Source organism: Trichomycterus rosablanca, chromosome 3 (genome assembly GCF_030014385.1).
Source record: "Trichomycterus rosablanca isolate fTriRos1 chromosome 3, fTriRos1.hap1, whole genome shotgun sequence".
Taxonomy (NCBI): domain Eukaryota; kingdom Metazoa; phylum Chordata; class Actinopteri; order Siluriformes; family Trichomycteridae; genus Trichomycterus; species Trichomycterus rosablanca.
Window position 1 is genome coordinate 10,968,306 of NC_085990.1, and position 19,548 is coordinate 10,987,853.

Consider the following 19,548-nt stretch of genomic DNA (forward strand, 5'->3'; position numbering starts at 1 on the left):
GTGTCTGATATTAAAACTTGAGCTGATTAATCTTGTGTAAGCAGTGACTACCTGTTCTGTCATGAATGTAACCAAACTATGTAAAACATGACGTTAAAATTCTAATAAATAAATAAATATTAGTTTTGTTTGTTATTAAAAACCCTACATATTTGTTTGTTTGTTTATTAGGATTTTAACGTCATGTTTTACACTTTGGTTACATTCATGACAGAAACGGTAGTTACTCATTACACAAGGTTTATCAGTTCACAAGGTTATATCGAACACAGTCATGGACAATTTAGGGTCTCCAATTCACCTCACTTGCATGTCTTTGGACTGTGGGAGGAAACCGGAGCACCCGGAGGAAACCCACACGGACACGGGGAGAACAGAAAGGACCCGGACTGCCCCACCTGGAGATCGAACCCAGGACCTTCTTGCTGTGAGGCGACAGTCCCTACATATTTATTCATGTTATATATATATATGCTGTATATGCTGTGCACTCCTGCTGAAATATAACACACATGTTCTCTACAAAAATACACAACATGGACATGCTCATAATCTCAGATTATTTTCCCATGTAACCACTCAATTAAGGCGTAGGTCAGAATGGTAATGAGCGTACATGTCATATGTCATGCCAGTTTTGGAATTTCAAAGATTTCTGCAACTATCTTTTTCTGTGACTGAATAACTAGAACACATTATTGTGGTTTTATAAACATCTGTGAGTCCACAATATACATATCAGCAATTTAGATGATCAATGTCATGGTGTAGAAAGTTCTACAATGTATGAATAGCATTGACTACAGCTGCTGACTTGTCTGTAACTACATTAATAGCTAGTTTGTTGCTGGCATGAATCTGAGCATCTGAGCTACACAGGTAGCACTGTCCACCACCAAGCAAGTGTAAACACTGATCAGCCATAACATTAAAACCACCTCCTTGTTTCTACACACACTGTTCATTTAATCAGCTCCACTTACCATATAGAAGCACTTTGTAGTTTTACAATTACTGACTGTAGTCCATCTGTTTCTCTAAATATCTTTGTAGCCTGTTTTCACCCTGTTCTTCAATGGTCAGGACCCCTACAGGACCACTAGAGAACAGGTATTATTTAGGTGGTGGATCATTCTCAGCACTGCAGTGACACTGACATGGTGGTGGTGTGTTAGTGTGTGTTGTGCTGGTATGACTGAATCAGACACAGCAGCGCTGCTGGAGTTTTTAAATATCATGTCCACTCACTGTCCACTCTATTAGACACTCCTACCTAGTTGGTCCACCTTGTAGATGTAAAGTCAGAGACGATCGCTCATCTATTGCTGCTGTTTGAGTTGGTCATCTTTGAGACCTTCATCAGTGGTCACAGGACTCTGCCCACAGGGCGCTGTCGGCTGGATATTTTTGGTTGGTGGACTATTCTCAGTCCAGCAGTGACAGTGAGGTGTTTAAAAACTCCATCAGCGCTGCTGTGCCTGATTCACTCATATCAGCACAACACACACTAACACACCACCACCATGTCAGTGTCACTGCAGTGCTGAGAATCATCCACCATTTAAATAATACCTACTCTGTAGTGGTCCTGGGGGGTCCTGACCATTGAAGAGCAGCATGAAAGGGGGCTAATAAAGCATGCAGAGAAACAGATGGACTACAGTCAGTAATTGTAGAACCAAGGAGGTGGTTTTAATGTTATGGTTGACCAGTGTATGTATGTACAGTGTATCACAAAAGTGAGTACACCCCTCACATTTCTGCAGATATTTAAGTATATCTTTTCATGGGACAACACTGACAAAATGACACTTTGACACAATGAAAAGTAGTCTGTGTGCAGCTTATATAACAGTGTAAATTTATTCTTCCCTCAAAATAACTCAATATACAGCCATTAATGTCTAAACCACCGGCAACAAAAGTGAGTACACCGAACACTGAAGTTTCAATATTTTGTGTGGCCACCATTATTTCCCAGAAATGCCTTAACTCTCCTGGGCATGGAGTTTACCAGAGCTTCACAGGTTGCCACTGGAATGCTTTTCCACTCCTCCATGACGACATCACGGAGCTGGCGGATATTCGAGACTTTGCGCTCCTCCATCTTCCGCTTGAGGATGCCCCAAAGATGTTCTATTGGGTTTAGGTCTGGAGACATGCTTGGCCAGTCCATCACCTTTACCCTCAGCCTCTTCAATAAAGCAGTGGTCGTCTTAGAGGTGTGTTTGGGGTCATTATCATGCTGGAACACTGCCCTGCGACCCAGTTTCTGGAGGGAGGGGATCATGCTCTGCTTCAGTATTTCACAGTACATATTGGAGTTCATGTGTCCCTCAATGAAATGTAACTCCCCAACACCTGCTGCACTCATGCAGCCCCAGACCATGGCATTCCCACCACCATGCTTGACTGTAGGCATGACACACTTATCTTTGTACTCCTCACCTGATTGCCGCCACACATGCTTGAGACCATCTGAACCAAACAAATTAATCTTGGTCTCATCAGACCATAGGACATGGTTCCAGTAATCCATGTCCTTTGTTGACATGTCTTCAGCAAACTGTTTGCGGGCTTTCTTGTGTAGAGACTTCAGAAGAGGCTTCCTTCTGGGGTGACAGCCATGCAGACCAATTTGATGTAGTGTGCGGCGTATGGTCTGAGCACTGACAGGCTGACCCCCCACCTTTTCAATCTCTGCAGCAATGCTGACGGCACTCCTGCGCCTATCTTTCAAAGACAGCAGTTGGATGTGACGCTGAGCACGTGCACTCAGCTTCTTTGGACGACCAACGCGAGGTCTGTTCTGAGTGGACCCTGCTCTTTTAAAACGCTGGATGATCTTGGCCACTGTGCTGCAGCTCAGTTTCAGGGTGTTGGCAATCTTCTTGTAGCCTTGGCCATCTTCATGTAGCGCAACAATTCGTCTTTTAAGATCCTCAGAGAGTTCTTTGCCATGAGGTGCCATGTCGGAACTTTCAGTGACCAGTATGAGAGAGTGTGAGAGCTGTACTACTAAATTGAACACACCTGCTCCCTATGCACACCTGAGACCTAGTAACACTAACGAGTCACATGACATTTTGGAGGGAAAATGACAAGCAGTGCTCAATTTGGACATTTAGGGGTGTAGTCTCTTAGGGGTGTACTCACTTTTGTTGCCGGTGGTTTAGACATTAATGGCTGTATATTGAGTTATTTTGAGGGAAGAATAAATTTACACTGTTATATAAGCTGCACACAGACTACTTTTCATTGTGTCAAAGTGTCATTTTGTCAGTGTTGTCCCATGAAAAGATATACTTAAATATCTGCAGAAATGTGAGGGGTGTACTCACTTTTGTGATACACTGTATATATATATACAGTATATATATATATATATATATATATATATATATGTATATATATATACTGTATATATATATATATATATATATATATATACAGTGTATCACAAAAGTGAGTACACCCCTCACATTTCTGCAAATATTTCATTATATCTTTTCATGGGACAACACTATAGACATGAAACTTGGATATAACTTAGAGTAGTCAGTGTACAACTTGTATAGCAGTGTAGATTTACTGTCTTCTGAAAATAACTCAACACACAGCCATTAATGTCTAAATAGCTGGCAACATAAGTGAGTACACCCCACAGTGAACATGTCCAAATTGTGCCCAAAGTGTCAATATTTTGTGTGACCACCATTATTATCCACCACTGCCTTAACCCTCCTGGGCATGGAATTCACCAGAGCTGCACAGGTTGCTACTGGAATCCTCTTCCACTCCTCCATGATGACATCACGGAGCTGGTGGATGTTAGACACCTTGAACTCCTCCACCTTCCACTTGAGGATGCGCCACAGGTGCTCAATTGGGTTTAGTCCATCACCTTTACCTTCAGCTTCCTCAGCAAGGCAGTTGTCATCTTGGAGGTTGTGTTTGGGGTTGTTATCCTGTTGGAAAACTGCCATGAGGCCCAGTTTTCGAAGGGAGGGGATCATGCTCTGTTTCAGAATGTCACAGTACATGTTGGAATTCATGTTTCCCTCAATGAACTGCAGCTCCCCAGTGCCAGCAACACTCATGCAGCCCAAGACCATGATGCTACCACCACCATGCTTGACTGTAGGCAAGATACAGTTGTCTTGGTACTTCTCACCAGGGCGCCGCCACACATGCTGGACACCATCTGAGCCAAACAAGTTTATCTTGGTCTCATCAGACCACAGGGCATTCCAGTAATCCATGTTCTTGGACTGCTTGTCTTCAGCAAACTGTTTGCGGGCTTTCTTGTGCGTCAGCTTCCTTCTGGGATGACGACCATGCAGACCGAGTTGATGCAGTGTGCGGCGTATGGTCTGAGCACTGACAGGCTGACCTCCCACGTCTTCAACCTCTGCAGCAATGCTGGCAGCACTCATGTGTCTATTTTTTAAAGCCAACCTCTGGATATGACGCCGAACACGTGGACTCAACTTCTTTGGTCGACCCTGGCGAAGCCTGTTCCGAGTGGAACCTGTCCTGGAAAACCGCTGTATGACCTTGGCCACCATGCTGTAGCTCAGTTTCAGGGTGTTAGCAATCTTCTTATAGCCCAGGCCATCTTTGTGGAGAGCAACAATTCTATTTCTCACATCCTCAGAGAGTTCTTTGCCATGAGGTGCCATGTTGAATATTTAGTGGCCAGTATGAGAGAATTGTACCCAAAACACCAAATTTAACAGCCCTGCTCCCCATTTACACCTGGGACCTTGACACATGACACCAGGGAGGGACAACGACACATTTGGGCACAATTTGGACATGTTCACTGTGGGGTGTACTCACTTATGTTGCCAGCTATTTAGACATTAATGGCTGTGTGTTGAGTTATTTTCAGAAGACAGTACATCTACACTGCTATACAAGCTGTACACTGACTACTCTAAGTTATATCCAAGTTTCATGTCTATAGTGTTGTCCCATGAAAAGATATAATGAAATATTTGCAGAAATGTGAGGGGTGTACTCACTTTTGTGATACACTGTATATATAAATTTATATATATATATATATACTCCTGATCAAAATCTTAAGACCAGTTAAAAAATTGCAAGAATTTGCATTTTGCACTATTGGATCTTAAGAAGGTTCCAAGTAGAGCTTCACAATGCTAAAAGAAGAAATGGGCGCAAGAGACAAAAACTTTTAAGCAGCCAATTTATTGAAAACTGCATTTACACTCAAACATGCTTTTTTCAGCTGATCAAAAGTTTAAGACCACAGCGTTTAAAAGCCAAAATGTGCGCAGAAATGTGGATTCCATGTCATTTTCTGTCAAGTATTTACACTGTCAAGACCTCCTGATGGCAAAAGCAAAAAAGCTCACTGACTTTGAACGTGGTAGGATTGTTGAGCTTCATAAGCAAGGCCTCTCACAACGTGCCATCGCTGCTGAGATTGGATGCAGTCAGACAGTCATTTTGCATTTATTAAAAGACCCTGAGGGTTATGGAACAAAAAAGTCAAGTGGTAGACCCAAAAACATTTCACCGATTGGCTGTCCGTCAAGACACGGGACGATCCTGGACCCAAATTAAGGCCATTACTGGTGCTGACTGCAGCTCAATAACCATCAGACGGCATCTGCGAGGGAAGGGCTTCAGAAACAAAAAACATCTTCAAAGGCCACGTCTTCTTCAACGCCACAAAATTGCCCGTTTGGACTTTGCAAGGGAGCACCAAACATGGGACATTGAAAGGTGGAAGAAAGTTTAATTCTCTGATGAGAAAAATTTTGACCTTGACGGTCCTGATGGCTTCCAACGTTACTGGCATGACAAGGAGATCCCACCTGAGATGTTTTCTACGCGGCACAGTGGGGGGGCGCCATCATGATTTGGGGTGCTTTTTCCTTCAATGGAACAATGGAGCTTCAAGTTGTGCAGGGGCATCAAACAGCAGCTGGCTTTGTGGAGATGTTGCAGCGGGCATCCCTCATGACTGAGGGCCCTCGTCTGTGTGGTAACGACTGGGTTTTTCAACAGGACAATGCTGTAGTTCACAATGCCCGCCTGACAAAGGACTTCTTCCAAGAGAATAACGTCACTCTTTTGGACCATCCTGCGTGTTCCCCTGATCTAAATCTGAATAAGAACATTTGGGGATGGATGGCAAGGGAAGTTTACAAAAATGGACATCAGTTCCAGACAGTGGATGCCCTTTGTGAAGCCATCTTCAACACTTGGAGCAACGTTCCCACTAGCCTCCTGAAAACACTTGCATCAAGCATGCCTAAACGATTGTTTGAAGTGATCAACAAGAATGGTGGAGCTACTCATTACTGAGTCCTTTTTTTGACACTTTGATTTCTGTTTTGAGGGGGTTTTCGGATTTTTTTGAGCTGTGGTCTTAAACTTTTGATCAGCTGATGAACAGCCTATTTCAGTTAAATTGTTGTTTTCAATAAATTGCCTGCTCAAAAGTTTTTGTCTCTTGCGCCCATTTCTTCTTTTAGCATTGTGAAGCTCTACTTAGAACCTTCTTAAGATCCAGTAGTGCAAAATGCAAATTCTTGCAATTTTTTAACTGGTCTGAAGATTTTGATCAGGAGTGTATATATATGCTGTATGTATTAAATCTTGCTAGTTGATGATTTCCAATTTTTTAAATTGTTTAATAAAGTTTATATGACTGTGGCTGACTCAGGTGGGAGGGGTGTCCACATATTTTTGGACATATAATGTGTTTAAAAAAATCACGGTCACACACACACACACACACACACACACACACACACACACACACACACACACACACACACCACGCGGCCACATAGCTTTTTCAGCATGCGCCTGTGTGGGGGTGTGGCCACAGCCCGAATTCCTATTGGCTGGCAGACGGGCGGGGGCCGATTAGAGGGCGGGGCCATGTGAACGAGCTATTTGGAGAGTAAACAGAAGCACATTTGAGTGGAGTTTGGTTCTCTGCGTGGGAGAAGGTAGGAGCTCATTTACACCTCATCACATTACACATCACATTACACTGAGTGTGCTACAGGACCAGGAGACTGTAAATAACACATCTCACCTGCACTAAACCATACAAACCAGTACACAGTCCTACTGGTTCCTGCTGCTTCTCTAATGCTCCCTAATGGAGCTTCCATATGGGTTCATTTTATGGCATTTATTTAAAAACCCTAGTGGTTTAACAAACCTGTTTAATAATTCTTTTTAATAGGATTTAACGTTTCTTCATGAATCTAATGGCTTCTGATAATGATGTGTTGCTATAGACTGTAGTTTATTGTTGATTTGGTGGATTTTTTTAAGGATCTTGTTTCCCCTCTGAAAATAGTATTTATAGACTGTTTAGAAATGAAGTCCATCATGTTTGTTTGTAAGCAATGGAGTGTGACTTTTACAAGCCTGTAATGGTTCTTAATGGTGTTTCCATATGGATCCATTTATGAAACATCAGGAAAATCCTAGTGGTTTAACCCTGATCTGTGACTGTCCAAAGGTATTTGTTTTTAATGGGAATTAAAGGTCCTACTGGAACCTAATGGTTTCTGATGGTTAAATGTTGCTACTGTTTGTAGTCTAATATTTAATGCCTATTTTTGAATGTACAAACATCCAAAGGAATCGATTTGATTTTAGACAAAGTAAAAGGTAAAAACAGATCACTAAATTTTTTGGAAGGGTCTCATGTTTATTTCTTCATGCATCAAAAGTATCTATAAACACTGAGTTTACCATGTTTGTGTTTGTGAGCAGTAACAACAAGGTGTGGTTTTCACAGGCTTGTATTGGTTCCTAATGGTGTTCCTATATGGGTTAATTTTTGTAAGGTTAGTAATGAGGTTTTGTATCGAGCTTTAACTGATGATCTGTGACTGTTTTAATTCATTTAATTTCATTTTCCGTGTTATCCCAGTCAGGGTCGTCGCAGTTCCGGTACTGGGAAACATACCAGGGCTTTGGCCATCCTTAAACATAGCCAGTCATGTCTGTGTAGATGGTTGGCTGGCTAATAGCAATGGTGGACAAGTATAATAGGCCGCTGAGCCACCCGAGTGCTGTTGTGAGCCATATTTAATTGTTCTTTGAAAGGTCCTATAGAGGAACCTAATGGCTTCTGATGCTTATATGTTGCTTGCAACTGTAGTTTATTGCTCATTCTGTGGATTTGATTAGATGATTTGACATTAAGATATGTACTGCTCCTGATTTTAGCCTAAAATCAGGAACATTCAGAAGAATCTATATTATTTTAGACAGCAGGGTTAAAGGTGAATGCGTTTGGAATTTTATCATTTCTGAGCTACAAAGAGATCATACAATAATAGTATCTATAGACACTAACTGTTTAGCATGGGAGTCTACCATGTTTGTGTTTGTAAGTAGTAAAAATAGGGTGGAACACAGCAAGAAAAATGTAAACAAGCATGTAATGGTTTCCAGTGGTGTTCCCATATGAGTTCATTCACATAACTTTAGGATGGTTGATCTGTGACTCCTTCCAATGATATTTCATTAGAATTAAAATATCCTAATGGTTTCTGATTATGATATTTTGCTGTCGACTGTATTTTAAAGTTAATTTGGCATCTTAAGCTGTTTTTTACCACAATACATCAATATTTCACATTTAAATTGTCGGAGGGGAGCCCACCATGTTTGTGTTTGTGAGCAGGGCAGATAGGGTGGGGTTGAAGGCTCCTGTCCAATCATAGCCAATCATGTCTGTATGTAGATGCCTGATTGGCCAATAGCATCTCTGAGGATTTTAACCATAGGATCTCAGCGGCAATGGGCTAGTGTGATATACCGCTTCACCACCAGAGTGCCCCCACTATTACTGCATTGGTTCCCAAAGTGTGTTTGTGTGGGGAAGGGAAGGGAAGGGGTGCACAGAGCTATTGCAGGGGGGTCAGCAAGGCAAATAAATGAGGCTTGTTTGAGCACTGTTTGTGAGAGTTACACAGTAAGGGTTTAAGATACATAATACATGTCACTTGTAATAATTTTATTATAAGAGTGATTTGCCAGTTTATTTTCTTTTACTCAAAATGAAGTTGCAGTTTTTATGGATTACAATGTTTACAATAAATTCCAGTGGAAAAAATGCAAAAAGATGTGTATGTGTGTCGGAGTGAAGGGGACCACTGCATTACTAAATCATTTTCCCTGATATTAAGTATTTCATTAGGTAGTATTGATGCAGAGCTCCAAAGTTTTGGAAACCCAGGTTCCAGCTTCGCTTCTGTTTGTGAGGTCTGTTATTTTCTTCCTTGTGAATTTCTTGCCATTGCAGAAACAATGCAAGTAGGTGGATTTATTTATTCTAATTTAAGGTATGAACATATTAGAAGCAGATTAGATGTGTTCTGGTCTTAAGTACAATGTGTGCTCTGTACCCACCATGACCCTCGATCAGGAAAAGTTGTTACTGAGGATGAAAATTAAATTTTAAATTTAAAACCTTTATGTGAATGATTAACAAGCAATAATTGATGGGGTGTAAATAACTCAATATGTTATTGATGTTCTGTAATTAGGCAACATCCTGTTTTTATGATGGTTTCATGACTTTCTGTGACTTTGATCAGGACAAGGTGGAAGTAAAATTAACTTGCAGCTGGGTCCTTTGGATCTGGTATTGATCCTCGTTTTTGGTTACTTACTGTGTACAATTTGACATGTTCTGCCTTTTGGCTTTCCTTCATGTCACAAACAAATGCCAGTGGATGGATTGGCAACTCCCAATATTTCTGTAACTGATTTAGAAGCAATAATTGAAGGGGCGTAAACTACTAAATAAGTGAACGATGTCCTGTGTTTCAGTGATGGTGGATGGGGATCCTGGAGCCTTTAATACCCTAATCAGGTTAAAATTAAAGTAAAGTGAACTTAAATACAGCTTAGTTCAAGTTCAGAAGGCTTTTATTGCCATTTCGGCTTACATCATACACAATGCAGTGCAGATGGAGTACAGTGTGATAAATACAAAGACCTACAATAAATATGAGGGACATTTCTGGACCCAAAATAGTGAAGGTATGGGACCAAAGCACAAGTGTGGTGTTGGCCAGTACACAGTACTGAGTAAATGTAACGTGAGGTTATGCTAAAACAGAAACATACTATGACATGTTATGACATTTAGCTATTTATGTATGTTATAGCCACTCCATATTGACATACCTTGATATACAACATACTTTGATAGATAAACAACAGTGTAGAATTTATATAGCTGCAATTATAGCAGCAGACATATTTAGGAAAAGTGTGCAAAAACATGAGTGATATAGTCACTGAGTGTGAGATATAGTAGTTGTATGTATTATTTGGAAATGTCAGAGTCCAGGGAGCAAGTCTGTGTCAGTTGTGTGTGTGTGTGTGTGGTGTGTGTGTGTGTGTGTGTGTGTCCATCAGTTCAGACTTGGGTTGAGGAGTCTGGTGGTTTGTGGATAAAAACATTTGCACTATCTAGCACTAGGACCAAATGCTATGGTACCTTCCTCCAGACTGGAGACTGTAGGGTTCCTGTGAGGAGTGTGAAGGGTCCTCAACAATACTGAAGACTGTGTGGTGTCAATATCTGTTACTGTCAAGGATGGCATTTGGTGCAGTGGTTAGAGTGGGTCCCGAGCAACATAGGTCCAGGAAATCTGGGTTTAATTCTTGCTTCCGGTTGCTGTCTGTATGAAATTTGGCATGTTCCCACCTCACTTAAAGTGGTGCAGTGGTTAGACTGGGTCCTGGACAACATAGGTACAGGATATCTGGGTTTGATTCTTGCTTCCGGTTACAGTCTGTTTGAAATTTTGCATGTTCCCACCTTACTTAAAGTGGTGCAGTGGTTAGAGTGGGTCCCGAACAACATAGGTCCAGGAAATCTGGGTTTTATTCTTGCTTCCGGTTGCTGTCTGTATGAAATTTGGCATGTTCCCACCTCACTTAAAGTGGTGCAGTGGGTCCCGACCAACACCCCGTACTGTCTGTATTAAATTTGGCAAGTTCCCACCTGCTTAAAGTGGTGTGGTGGTTAGAGTGGGTCCTGAACAACATAGGTCCAGGACATCTGGGTTTAATTATTGCTTCCGGTCACTGTCTGTATGAAATTTGGCATGTTCCCACCTTACTCAAAGTGGTTCAGTGGGTCCCGAGCAACATAGGTCCAGGAAATCTGGGTTTTATTCTTGCTTCCGGTTGCTGTCTGTATGAAATTTGGCATGTTCCCACCTTACTCAAAGTGGTTCAGTAGGTCCTGAACAACACCCCGCACTGTCTGTATGAAATTTGGCATGTTCTCACTTTACTTAAAGTGGTGTGGTGCAGTGGTTACAGTGGGTCCTAAGCAACATAGGTCCAGGAAATCTGGGTTTAATTCTTCCGGTTTAATTCTTCTTGCGTTTAATGAAATTTGGCATGTTCCCACCTTACTTAAGGTTCCAGGGAGTAGATTTAGACTTCAATGAATGTGTGATGTTTTGTCCCAGCTGGATGAAGTGGTTACTGTAGATGAATGAATGAATGTCAGTGAGGGTGAGGAACTCTTGACACCTGCGTGTTAATACGCGTTATGTAGGCACTCAGTGCGGTTTCGCACGTACTCGCTTGCGTTGCTGGAACGTGTGAGAGCCGTTCCGGGCGCGGGGGCGTGGCTTGCACGGATAAGGGCGTGGTTTGGAGTGACCGCAGGCGTGGTTGATGTGCGCTGTGGGGGCGTGGCTTGGTGTGTGTTGGGAGAGTCAGCTGAGAGCGTATATGTGTCCTGCTCTGGTGAATCGGCCGGCTGGAGCAAAGCTGTGTGATTTATTGTGTTTTATTCATTCGGACTCTGCGCTTTTATCCTCTCTGAGGTGAGAAGAACTCTTCTAGATTGTATTCTGATGTGTATTTTAGCGGTAGCGCTCGGCATAAGTTTTGGCACCCTTCTAGAAAGTGTACATGTGTGGAGCAGTCGGTGGGCTGAGTGTATGGAATCACTCGGGTGGAGCGTGTCTGATATACATTGCATTTCTGAATCTTTAAGCTTTAATTAATTGAAGTAGAAAATGCATCGATTAAAATGCAAACATTTAAACTATATCTAATTCGATTTAGTTTGAACTTGTACATATTTTGTGCAGATTTTGATTTTCCAACTTGTTCACGTGGTCGGTTGGACTGTGTGCTTTCTTCAGTGCAGTAATGACAAATCTCTAAACTTCAATTCTATAGACGAGTGTATTGTTAGAAATCATAATGAATGATGATCTATATGGTCATTTCTTTTTGCTCAGAAAGCTCACAGGAAGTCTCAGATCCACCGGCTGTAATGTTTTATTGACCGTGGGCACAGAGTACAACTTAATGCTCTGCTGCGTTTTTACTTGATAGATTCACCAGCGAGTCGATTCACTTATACGACTCACAGAAACGAGACAGTTGCACGAATCGATTCACTGGTTTGTATACGTTGCATACGTTTTTATTCATTGGCTTATTGACCTCCAGCCGCTTTGTCCTGGTCATGGCCACCTGGAAACACTGGGCGCAGGGCTGGAATACTTCTGGAGAACTTCTAATAACATGAAAAAATGTGATTCAGTAAATACTGCAGCTGATAACAGTAATAATGATAAAACTATTATTAATAATAATATACATAGCAATATAATACATTAATGGAAAACAATGCTTTTATCCTTATCATTTTACAATTGTGATTGGGCGGCACGGTGGCTCAGTGGGTAGCACTGTCGCCTCACAGCAAGAAGGTCCTGGGTTCGATCCCCAGGTGGGGCGCTCCTGGTCCTTTCTGTGTGGAGTTTGCATGTTCTCCCCTTGTCTGCGTGGGTTTACTCCGGGTGCTCCGGTTTCCTCCCACAGTCCAAAGACATGCAAGTGAGGTAAATTGGAGATACAAAATTGTCCAGGACTGTGTTCGATATAGTCTTGTGAACTGATGAACCTTGTGTAATAAGTGACTACCGTTCCTGTCATGAATGTAACCAAAGTGTAAAACATGACGTTAAAGTCCTAATAAACAAACAAACAAACAATTGTAATCAAATGCAATCAATTGAGGGTTCCTGATCAGCCCAACTGAAGCAACTTGGCAGTGTTTGGTATTTGAGCCAGTGACCTTCTGATCACTAATACCATAAGCACTGAGCCTTTATTCAGGGGGTGGTCGACAGGGTGACTTTGTTTGCTACCCACTTTCTCTCTGTTCTGTCATGTTCTGCTAATATTTTGCAGCTGCAGTTGTTGGTGTCCTTTAACTAAGAAACATTGGTAGTGTTTTTTTGTATTAAAAAACATACACCTGGGGCACATCCCTGGACTGGTGCACCATGCAAGATTTTGCAACATGCTGTCTGACAAGTGATAAACATAAAGTGGAACCATAAAGTCTTCACATTTTCTCAAGATAAATTAAAATTGAGCCACTGTACTGCAAAAACTAAGAATTTCATACTGTAGTATACTTCTTTAGAGCTGTGATTACTAACATTGGCTTTGCTACCAAGTTAATGATTCCTTTCAGCTGTTCCCATTATGGCCTGCTACAGCAGATCATTCGACCTCTTATTTGACTTGGCCCAGTTTTTACACCAGATGCCCTTCCTGACGCAGCCCTCCTATTTATCCTGGTTAAGGGTGCACTGATATCACTAGGTATCACAGGGCAAGTCGTAGCCTAGTGGTTAAGGTACTGGACTAGTAATTAGAAGGTCGCTGGTTCAAGCCTCACCACTGCCATGTTGCCACTGTTGGGCCCTTGAGCAAGGCCCTTAACCCTCAATTGCTCAGACTGTATACTGTAACTGTAATGTAAGTCGCTTTGGATAAAAGGCGTCTGCTAAATGCCGTAAATGTAAATTATATGTACACCTCCCCATGGCTAGGTTCACATAATGCCATGCAACGTCTGTATTTGTGAGCCCAACTTGGGGTTCAAACGACTGGAACCTCGGGCACTGCTGTTACCAGCAACATGGGTCTTACCATTACATGACACCAGCTCACAGCTTTGCAACAATATACTAATGTTATTCATTTGTGGTGTTTAACTTTATTCCCCCTTATTTACTTTGTTTCTTGTTCAAGACAACTTCAACTTGTTTTAACTTCAGCTGTACCAATATGGAGAAAGTTGATCATATGACCCAATCCTAGAGTGATATGTTCTTTATGACACTGTCCCACCCCAACTCAATGCTTCTTGTTGTACTCTGTAAAGTGAAGCTGTTTATTTAAAGTGGTCCTCAGCAGACAGACATCTGAGCTGCTTGTTCAGATTTGTAAAAACTTTACTGAAGGCTGAATGAACTGATACTACACAAACAGAAGACGGATTTGAGTTTCTGTCTGGTTTGTTTGCACTGTCAATGCTGCCATACAGCAGAACAAAACCCCACTTTATGGACTCATGGCAGGCTTGGACGGTTTCTTTCAGCAGCAGAAATGAATTGTGTTGAAGAATAATCGTGTGTATGTAGTTAAAGTTCATGTCAGGTCCTGTTGTATAGTCAGTTTAGTTATACAAAAGATGAAATTGAAAAAATATATTAACAAAGATCAGGACAACATTCATGGAACTACACCACTGCTTTCAGTTACATATGATTTTTGAATTTTGGAACCATACATGGTTTCATGTGGTTAAATGCGTCAGATCACTGCATCACTGTGAAGAGTTCAAGCTCTGGAGTTCAAATCTCAACCACTGCAATACTCACCTCAGCGTTAGTAGTAGTAGGGACGTTGCAGGACTCCTTGTAGTGTTCTTTTTTGCAGCAATGGAGTTCAGCTTTGGCTTAGTTCTCTCTTGGTGAGGCTTTTACAAAGAATTGAATAAATGATTCAGTTACTTTTGTGATTAAGGGATTTATTCAATGGGAAAATGGCAATTATATCCATTTGAAATTAAATCTGTTTCAAGAAAGGGGCCAAAAGTCACGGGGTGTGAATACTTTTTGAATCCGCTGAACATCTGATTTTATACACTTGTGAGAAATGGGTGTGGAGGAAACACCTAAACCGAGTAAGTTAGAAGGGTGCCCTCATACTTTGGCGTAATTTACATTTCAGTGTTTTAATGTCCCAACTTTTCTGGAATCGCGTTTTGTACATGAGACAGTCTGTGAGCTCATAACATTAAAACCACCTCCTTGTTTCTACACACACTGTCCATTTTATCAGCTCCACTTACCATATAGGAGCACTTTTAAGTTCTACAATTACTGACTGTAGTCCATCTGTTTCTCTGCATGCTTTGTTAGCCCCCTTTCATGCTGTGTTTCAATGGTCAGGACTCTCCCAGGACCACTACAGAGCAGGTATTATTTAGGTGGTGGATCATTCTCAGCACTGCAGTGACACTGACATGGTGGTGGTGTGTTAGTGTGTTGTGCTGGTATGAGTGGATAAGACACAGCAGAGTTTTTAAACACATCACTGTCACTGCTGGACTGAGAATAGTCTACCAACCAAAAATATCCAGCCAACAGCGCCCTGTAGGCAGCATTCTGTGACCACTGATGAAGATCCAGAAGATGACCAACTCAAACAGCATCAATAGATGAGCGATTGTCTCTGACTTTACATCTACAAGGTGGACCAACTAGGTAGGAGTGTCTAATAGAGTGGACAGTGAGTGGACACGGTATTTAAAAACTCCAGCAGCACTGCTGTGTCTGATCAACTCATACCAGCACAACACACACTAACACACCACCACCATGTCAGTGTCACTGCAGCGCTGAGAATGATCCACCACCTAAATAATACCTGCTCTGTGGGGGGGCTGTGGGGGTTCTGACCATTAAAGAACAGGGTGAAAGCAGGCTAAAAAAGTATGTAGAGAAACAGATGGACTACAGTCAGTAACTGTAGAACTACAAAGTGCTTCTATATGGTAAGTGGAGCTGATAAAATGGACAGTGAGTGTAGAAACAAGGAGGTGGTTTTAATGTTATGGCTGATCGATGTATGTGAAGTTTTAGCATTAAGCTTAGCGTTTTTTTATAATACAGTTCTTGGTTGCCATTCTTATCATAGCTCATGATTAATCTAGTTGAGCAGACACTTTCTGTGTAGTCGTGCGTCAGGTTGCTATAATACAATGTGAATTCCCCCTGCTATACTGTAGCTATAGAGAGTGAAACCTACATTGATGCTGTACAGTACTAATCCCTCCCTGCATGCTTTGCTTTGTGTCTGAATCTATATTGAGGTGGTGACTCAGGGGGAGTGATGGGACTATATTTAGTTTAGTGTTATGATCGGCAAGATGGTTTTACAGTGTTGGGGTTCACCGTGAACATTAGTCTGGTTTATTTCTCTGACACTTAAGCCAGCTCAGCCTTTATGAGCTGCTATCACGGGTAATTTTAACATCTTGGAACTGATGTCACAAAAAAATAAGTTTTGAGAGCAAAGGGGGTCCTACCCAGTTTTATTGCATAGTTCTTCATAAAGAGAGCAGTAAGAGAACTATTTACCAAAAAAGTCAAAGGTGTACACGCACCATGAAGAAACAAAACAAGTAAAGAATGCTGCTTAGTCAAAACATAGATTAACTTCCACTTTTCTTGTAATTAATTAAATAAAGCTGGCACCTTCTCTGTGCCCAAATAACTAAGGCTAATTAGGCTGCACTTACTAGCTGGGCTCAAGCATTTTTTAAAAAAAATAAATTTTCTTCCCATTTTTCTCCCAATTTAGCGCACTCCATTTGTCTTCTGCTGCTGATGGATACCCGACTGCATCCGAGGAGAGCACATCGCTGTACACGCCTCCTCCGACACGTGCACAGCCCTCCTCGTCTTGCCCCTGCATTCTGCACAGGCGTCTCTTCCGCCAGTCAGGGTTCTTACACAGCGTATGAAGATCCCACCCACACATAGTCCGGCCCCCACCCTGCAGATACGGTGGCCAATTAGTATCTGCTGCAGGCAATGCCACTTGTGCCCACCAGATGGCACCCAGCCGACCGGTGGCAACGCCGACTTTCGAACCAAAGAGTTCAGAATCTCGGCACTGGTGTGCTAGCGGAATATCCCGGGGCTCAAGCATTTTAACTGGAAAACTAAAGTAGTCTGTTCAGATCTTAGAAAGCTGAATTGCACAAGTCATTTCTAAGCATCTACAGTCCCAAAATCATCTCTGCAAACAACTGTCTGCAGGTACAGAGCACATGGAACAGTGGTCTCTGTCCAAGGTCTGGAAGAAAACCTTGAACTCAGAGGAAATGTGTCTTTGTGGCCAAATGGAATCCAAAAACCATGCAAAACAGGTTTGCTAGAAATTAGAAGCTGTTGACATGGTGCCCAGGTGGCGCAGCGGGATATTCCGTTTGCACACCAGCACCGAGTTTCTGAACTCCTCGGTTCGAAACTTGGTGTTGCCTCCATTCGGCTGGGCGCCATCTAGCGGGCATAAGTGCAGAACGCAGGGGCGAGTGGAGGAGGGCTGTACACGTGTCGGAAGAGGCGTGTACAGCGACGTGCTCTCCTCGGATGCAATCTGGTATCTCTCAGCAGCGGAAGACAAAATTGAGTGCACTAAATCGGGAGGAAAATGGGGAGAAAATGCATTAAAAAAAATAAGCTGTTGACACAGGTTGCACTGTCCACAGTCAGACGAGCTTTATGTTGTCGTGAGCCTCCACTGCTTCACAAGATCTAAAGGAAGCGTATCATTACGCCTTGTTTTAGCAGCCCCAGGTTATACAGTTCACTTTATCCCAAGTTCATAGCACGTTCTAAAACCACATGTAATGCTGCTCTAATCCGCCTCTTTACTTCAGCCAGCATGCAGCTCTGTAATTGTTTTTTTTAGTTGGCACTCAGATACTTTGATAGTTTGCCAGCAGCGCAAAAAAGCAGCGTTTCCCTTTATATCATCCTCACATGATCGGCTCTGTACATGATATGAATCGAACCTGACACTCTGTTCTTTCTCTTTCTTGGAAGCATCGGTAGGACCGTTTGAATTTGAAACTTGGACGGCTTCAGCCAGCCCACCCACGCAGCAAACACGGGTACCGGCATAATAGCTTCCGTCCCGCCCGTCAGTCCAATTTCCTAAAAGCCTGTATCCTCCGTAGCCAAGCCCTCATATAATTAATGATTGTTCACGATGCCAAAAGCTTTACTTTGAGTGCAGCCATTCATCTCGTCATCATCAGACGCTCCCGTGTGCTCCCGTCTCCTGTCACTCAGGAATAATGAATCTAGCTGGTAATTAAGTAATGCTCAGCTACATCAACGTCTACTGAGCTGTGACCGCCGTCTGGTTTAGAAAATGACCCACTAATGCTCAAACCTATTTCCAGAAAAGATGGGACATTTTGTAGGACTTTGTGAAGACAAGAATCTAATTGACATCTGGCAATAGAAAAAATTAATTCCAATGTTTTACTGAACAGCTTTATTATAGTTTGTAAATTTGACATCTGCAACACTCCAAAAAAGTTGGGACAGAGGTGTGTTTAGAACTGTGTTCCATCACCTTTCCTAATTGTAGTTCCTAATTTTAATTGTTTGGAAACTGAGGACACTAATTGCACATTTTTGCTTGATAAGAGACTTTGTCTGATTCTCCTCTTCAGGAGACAAATCTGGACTGCAGGCATGCCAGTAAAGCACACGCACTCTGTGTAATCACATACTTCCATACTGAACAGTACGCGAGAGCGGTTAGTATGTCCGAATACATAGTTTTTTTATTTTGTTTATGCATTTTTTCCCCTTTTTTCCCCTTTTAGCACGCCCAATTGCCCGATTGCGTCATGCTTTCTCTCCACCAATGCCGATCCCTGCTCTGATTGAGGAGAACGAAGCTAACCCATGCCCCCTCCGACCAGGGCAGCATGCCGTATGCATCTCATCACCTACAATTTGACGAGTGCAGTGCAGTTCAGCGTTGTGTACGGAGAGACACACCCTGACAGCAATCTTTTCTCATCTCTGTGCAGGCGCCATCAATCAGCCAGCAGAGGTCGTAATTGCACAATCATGAGAGAGAGACCCCATCCGGCTTAGTCCCACCCATATCTGAACAACAGGCCAATCGTTGTTCATGTGGCCGCTCAGCTTAGCCAGCAGGCAGAGCTGAGATTCGATACGATGTATTCGAGATCCCAGCTCTGGTTCCAGCGTGTGTTTTTACCGCTGCGCCACCTGAGCGGCCTCTGGGCACCCATTTTTGAGTATGCAAACGATGCACACTTACGGTCCATTAATCTATCTCATAATTCAACTGGAGCTGCAAAGGCGGAAAGCGGAGCAAGACAAATATTAAAAATGTTATGATTAGGTACAGCCCTGAATAACATTTTGAGTAGCCTTGTGGAGAATGACAGAATTGTGCGAGGCTGCGTGCATACTGCACACTTGTGTACTGAAAGAGCCTACTCAAATCTAGTACGTACTGCTTAAGTATGCGATTTTGGATGCAGCCAAGGTCTGGCATCGTCTTGCTAAAATAATTATGGACTTCCCGAGAAAAGACGTCATCTTGATGGCAGCATGTGTCTCTTTAAAT

The 19,548-nt window shown here is 42.4% G+C and overlaps 1 protein-coding gene across 3 annotated transcripts in view; it reads left to right on the forward strand.

The window, feature by feature from the left end:
• The first annotated feature begins 6,970 nt into the window (after positions 1–6,970).
• The window catches only part of grb10b (growth factor receptor-bound protein 10b), a 102,140-nt gene continuing 89,562 nt past the window's right edge, over positions 6,971–19,548 (forward strand). The window contains exon 1 of one of the 3 annotated variants that reach the window (XM_062992649.1): positions 6,971–6,995. The gene's annotated coding sequence lies outside the window, so the exon portion shown is untranslated. Of the gene's footprint in view, positions 6,996–11,851; positions 11,871–19,548 lie in introns of those variants that run through there. The other 2 variants (XM_062992653.1, XM_062992652.1) reach the window with 2 other exon arrangements.